Here is a 6,000-nt window from a genome sequence, read left to right as displayed (position 1 = left end):
CTTTTTATTTACAGCCCTCTAAGTACATTTCCAGAGCTAGATGATACAGTCTTTGTCAGCAATACAAGCAATAAAATATTACTGTATAGCTGGCACCTCTGGAGCTGGAATACAACCCAATCAAACTGACATAACTGATAAAATTCAGTGCTGCAATTCTTGCAAAGACTGAAATGCTTGAGTACAGAATGCTCTGGAAATCAGTATGGTTTTGCCATGAAAAACCTCTGTGTCAGTGCCAGGGAATAGTGTCCTTTGTTGCACTGATTTAGTGCTCCATGCCAACTCCATTCTCATTAAGAACTGCTCACCAGGGACAACTCAAAAGTGTTTTGCTGCTTTTAAGTAAGAAATCGAAATTAATGTGAGCTTGAAGTGGAGGCATATGCTTTCTTTTGCTACCAGAAATCCTTCTGTCCTTTGCATCAATAAAATCCATTGATTCTAAATTTGCTAATCCTATTGGAAATGGTTTTCTCGACTCTCCCTGAGGCTGGTAAATGGGTATGGAAGGTGAGAGCTTCAGTAGGTGCAGGGTGAGATGGAGAGGCAGAGCTCCTGAAGTGCAGCATGTTGGGTCTTAATTTGGTAGAAACAATCCAAGGCTGCATTATAAATGTCCCTTCACCCCTAAGGATGCTTTGTCTATCACTCTTTTCTTGAAAAACTAACTTTACATAAGGTAGCAAAGTACTTCTTGCTGTGCAGAGGAAGATAAAGTTTTTCTCTCGTGTTACCCCTGCACATTTGAGAACAGACGCAAATATTTACCCTCTGTATCTGTGGTGATGTGGTACACAGAAAACCTGCAACAGAATTTCACTGACTTGCAGTCTATTGAGCCTGGAAACTCATTCACTACTAAGCTTTTAACTATTTGGGGTGTTTTGTCCTCCCTTCTGCCCCTGAGGAGCAATTTAAATTTAAATGAAAGAAGATTTACAAGGCTTCAAGATAACATAGTATATGTAAAAGTGTAAGTGTCAAATATCACCAGCCATGATGGGAAGGATGATAAAGCCTGTGCTCTGTGCCATGCAAAATTTAATGTTTGGAACTGAAAGTTGCAGCCAAATTCCCTCCCCAGCACATTCCCTACTGCTCCCTGCTATTGCTGCAGGGGATGCTGGAGAGTGGGACAAAAGACATTTTACTGTTTCAAAGCTGCATCTTTCCTTCTTTCATCTCCTTTCTGCTTAGCTCTCAATGTTCTTCAGACCGCCCACCCCACCCTGCCTCCCTTTAAGGGGCAGATTAAGGAACAACATGGGAAAACAAAGGAAACAGAAGAATGTTTTATTTTAAAGAAATATTTCTCAAGAGTGTCTGCTCTCAAATGCTTACCTTCATATTTTTATTTTGTTCCTTTGGTTTTTTTGTGTATTTAAACACATTCCCCCTGTCATAAACACTCCTTGTGCCATTTCCAGTGTCAGGAAGGGAGATCTGGTTCTGTAAAGGTACACTCATAAGGAAGCAGATGGAAGATAAAAAGCTGGGTGAGATTTTCTCTCTGTCTTGTCACTGGCTCATTTATTGTCCCTTTCCATCTGTCTTTGCCTGCCTTCTAAGATTGCATTGTGTACTTCTCTCACTGCTGCTAAGTGCCCGAGACTTAACTGAGCACCACACTCAGTTGCCTACAGAGCTTACATCAACAAGAAATAGTATTCAGTTATAGTGGATTGGACTCATGTTCAGTGTTTCTTAATGGATTTTTTTAAAAAAATATAGTTGTTCATGGATCTGCAGAAAGCTTTTTTGACAGGTTTACTGTGTAGTTCATCTAAACCAAAGATAGTTACCTACTGCCTGCTTCAGAGGGTTTTTCCTTCACTGCTCATGTCTTAATGTTTTGCAAGTTTTTAATCCTTATTCTCACTTTTCAGCTGGCTTGCCTCTTGCTACTTTTTCATTATTTTCTTTAATAGGATTGTAGACAGGTTTTAAGGCAACTTTCCTGAGTTCAAAGCAGATCTCATCCTGAAGTAGACGTTACTTCAGGAGGGACATAAACTTCTTGCCTCTGTCTGCCCAGCTGGAGCACAGAGATGCCAGTGCTCCCTGACTGCAAGTGGCTGGGGAAAAGGACAATTAAACAGCAAGAGCTGCTGACTGCTTTACACACCATGCTGAGATTTTTGAAGTGCTGCAGCCTCAGAAAAGCATATAAAACTGGTGGGTCTGAGCTCACTTGACATTTTTTTTCACATAAAGACCAGTATTTTCCATGTAAAGGGAAAATCTGTATGGGTGTGAAGAAATCAGAATGCAAAGACTGTTGTTGGATTTACTGGCAGCCTTAGGTTAAAGGACTGAAATGGCCCAAAGCAAAACCACTAAAATGTCATAGAATCCTGCTTAGAATAATGATGGACATGTCCAGTGAACTGCATGATGTGATGCTAATAATTCCTGCATATGGAAAACGAGGTGTGACTCCTGTAAGGGCAAGACAGCCTGAGGTGATGACCAGGTGCTGGTGTCAGAAGCTTTTAGGAGAGGCTATGGAGAATGACCCAGGTCAGCTTTGCAACAGAGAGGAAATGTGTGTTTGGACAAAAGATCCAAGATCTTTTGAGATGGAGATGGGAGATAAGGTTGATTGTCTCCCCTTGGTGAGGACAAGATAGTCATTTTAAAGATTTAAAATACAAATCCCCAACATTTTTCAATACCTAGATGGGATTACTGGTTTGTTCTCAGTGTGGTTCTTTTTTAACTGTTCATCCATTCATTCAGCCTTTCTCTGATTTATTGTCCTGGTATAACAATAGTGTGAATTGGCTCCTCAAAGCTATACGAGATTTTAACAGATTCTCAGCCTTGGAGGATGGAATCCTTCTTCCTCTCTATTTCCATCATCCTTCTCCTCTCTCCCCTCAAGGGCAGGTACACTCATTTCCTCAGGCTTTATTCCTCTCTTAAATGGTGAAGTTTTTTTTCCAAGAATATTTACCACAAGTTCAAGTGTTTTTTACACAGTTCAAAACAGAAGTTGTAAATAACAGTTAGTATCTACAAAAATGAGCTATTGCTCACTTGAAGGTAGTTTAATATTTAAGATTACTCTTTTCTTTGCTTTCCATCTCAAAAAGAGGTGAGCATGTTGGGGCTTCTTGATTTGACTTCAAACTTTCAGATTCAGTTTTTAGAAGTCTTGCCAATGTTTTCAATTATAGCAGGACTTTGACTTCTATTCCTCATTCTGTGTCCATTTCCATCATGTTCCAAGGGACATGTGCTCATTTAAATGTTGTATTAATTAACAAGAGAAGTACTTGGGAAGTGGGGACTGTGGTATTATTTTCTAAACAAAAACAGTAGATGCACTTCTATTTCTATTTTATTTGCCTGTGCTTAGTGCTGTGTGCTGGGGTGTTCAGCACATGCACCCAGCTTCAGTTGGACAGAATACCATCTTAATTAAATTATTCTGGAAAAGCTGGTAGCTGTACTTTTGGGTTCCAATGTTCTTATTTTTTCTATCTGATTTATATATTTGAGACAGTTTTTGGTTGGCCAAGTGGAAAATCTTAGGAGATTATGACTGCTGACTTTGAAGATCCCAATCCTGTAACAACTGATTTTGATGGCTCCTCAACACTAATTACTGCTCAAGCATTTGCTCTCTTTTAGGAATCATTAAAAAATAAGAAACCATGAATAAAAGTTGTGTGGTTTTTAGTTTCAGCTGAATGTACTCTTTCATAAATGCAGATACGTTTTTTCCCTTTTGTTATGTAGTCTTTGCCACTAAATGATGCAAACATATTGTAAATCATGGAATCATTTAAGATGGAAAAAACCCCTGAGATCTTCAGCCCAGATGTTAACATGGCACTGCTAAGATTATATAGGTGTGGATATATTTATATACCTATATACACACACATATCTTTTACATATATATTAAAGTATATATGTATGAGTTACTTATGACAGGAATAGTGCAGCTGGTGAGTTTTGGTTAATCTCTATTTTAAGTTGCAACCCTAGGACTGAAAAATCAGTCCTTCTAATTATGGATATTTTAATTTTTTTCTTAAATTAAAAAGAATGCTACAGATTTTTTCTGTCTGAACAGGGAAAACCCATCAACAAAGAAGCACACAATACACACACACTCCCCTCTGGCAAGATTAATGTTAAATGAAAGTTGAGAAACTAAGTCACCCTGCAGATGTTTTGAGACATGGCTGTCCAGGGATGTTTGCTGTAGATGAGGGGAATTGTTGGACACTGAAAGTCTGGTTGAAATTACAGCCCACATCAGGAATTCTTTGCAAAATTTCCATTTTTCTTTTGATAGTTATTGAAAAAAAAAAGATGTTCTAGTAAGGCAAAACATTGGTCTTTTGACAACATGGGCATTTTCACTGAAATCTCTTTTCCACTGCATTTTTCGAGGAGGATGCTTTGGGCTGAGTTCAGATGCATCTCTTGGCACTCCAATGGGGGAAAAGACATACTGAGAATGATCTATTTCCTGGTTTCTGTTGATGAGGAAGGGGGAAAAAACTGGATGACACAAATTTTGCTTGGTCTTTACTCACATGCTACTGCTCCCCTGAACTGTGCTTAGTTTATGTTAAAATGTTCCAATCCCCTTCTGTTCTGAAAAGCCAAAAGAGCTGCACCAAGTCCACAAGGATGGAGGCTTCCAAGCAGAGGAATTAGCAAGGATTTAGGACTGATTTTTTAAAGTTTGGGGGTCCCTCTCTAAAGAGACAGTGCAGATAAAGCTCTCCTAGAGAAGAAATGCCCCCACTGTGCTGGGGTAGGAAAAAACTCTGGGTTTTGTGTGCTTGCCAATGGGTGGAGAGGGACTCGGGTACGGGTGTGACTTGGCACACCGTGTGACCAGGGTGGTGGCATGGGAGCCATTCCTGGGAAGGAAGAATAAATAACAGCATTAGAGGTGATACTTCTTCCCCAGCTCTGAAAGAAAGGATTTAAGCTTGACAGGAAAAAATTGCATGACAATACTCACTATTTTCAGTACTTGACAGTTCTCATTGTTACCAAGAGTCCCATTTCATGTGTTTTATAAATATTTCAAATCAAGGTCCCTCAGATGAAGATATTAAGATGCCATCATTTCACAGCAGAATGTCATTGGTGACACCTAATTTTGAAATGTTCCAAACAGGTTTTCTTCTTCTTTAAAATTTTTCTTGGTTTTCAGTGTTCCTAAATCCTCCCTGATTCCTTTCACACTTCTATCTTCCCAGTCAGATTTCATGATTTCATTTCATTTTCAATGAAAATGCATATTAAAATGCTCTTGAAGTTTAAGTATTAAATGAAATAGTGCTTGAGTATTTTACTGTCAATTTTTTTTCATGTAATCTACTACTTTTCTGGAGTTTGTGATTTTTTTTTCTTTTTTCATTTGTGGATAAATTCTTGATATATAAGGTGAACAGAGAAAATAAATTCCTGGCCATAGGAATGTAAAGGTAACATATCTTAATTTAGGGTAAGGCCTCACTAGATGGATATCTTGTGGTGAAAAGTAAACTGGTTCAAAGTAATTTATCTTTTAAATTTCTAGAAGTTTTGGATTGTGACAAATAGAATACTAATTTTTTTTCTTAAGTATGTAATTAGAACAATTTAACAATTTCACACATTTTAGTTTTGGTTTTCAAGAAGCTCAGATTTTGTTGTAAAACTTGTGGCAGAGTGCAGCGGCTTCAGTTCGAAACCAGGCAAAAACACCAAGTGTAGAGGTTTTGGTTCGAATTTTCTGGCCAATGCACCAATGAATGTAGCGGGTTTAATGCTGGCCAAATGCCAGTACACCTACTAGAATTATTTATTCATTTGCTATTGAAAGCTAAGAGGAGAATTAGGAGAGGAGCAAAGCAGGCCCACATTACACCGGGAAATTACTTTTGCTACTTGTGTGTCCCTAAGAAGAACGAGAAGCTGAATGTTCCTGCCCAGGACCTGCAGCTCGCCGATTCCCCGTGTCTATGCGCTGAACACAAACTG

Source organism: Passer domesticus, chromosome 12 (assembly GCF_036417665.1).
Source record: "Passer domesticus isolate bPasDom1 chromosome 12, bPasDom1.hap1, whole genome shotgun sequence".
NCBI classification, from domain to species: domain Eukaryota; kingdom Metazoa; phylum Chordata; class Aves; order Passeriformes; family Passeridae; genus Passer; species Passer domesticus.
This window is presented reverse-complemented; position numbering follows the sequence as displayed.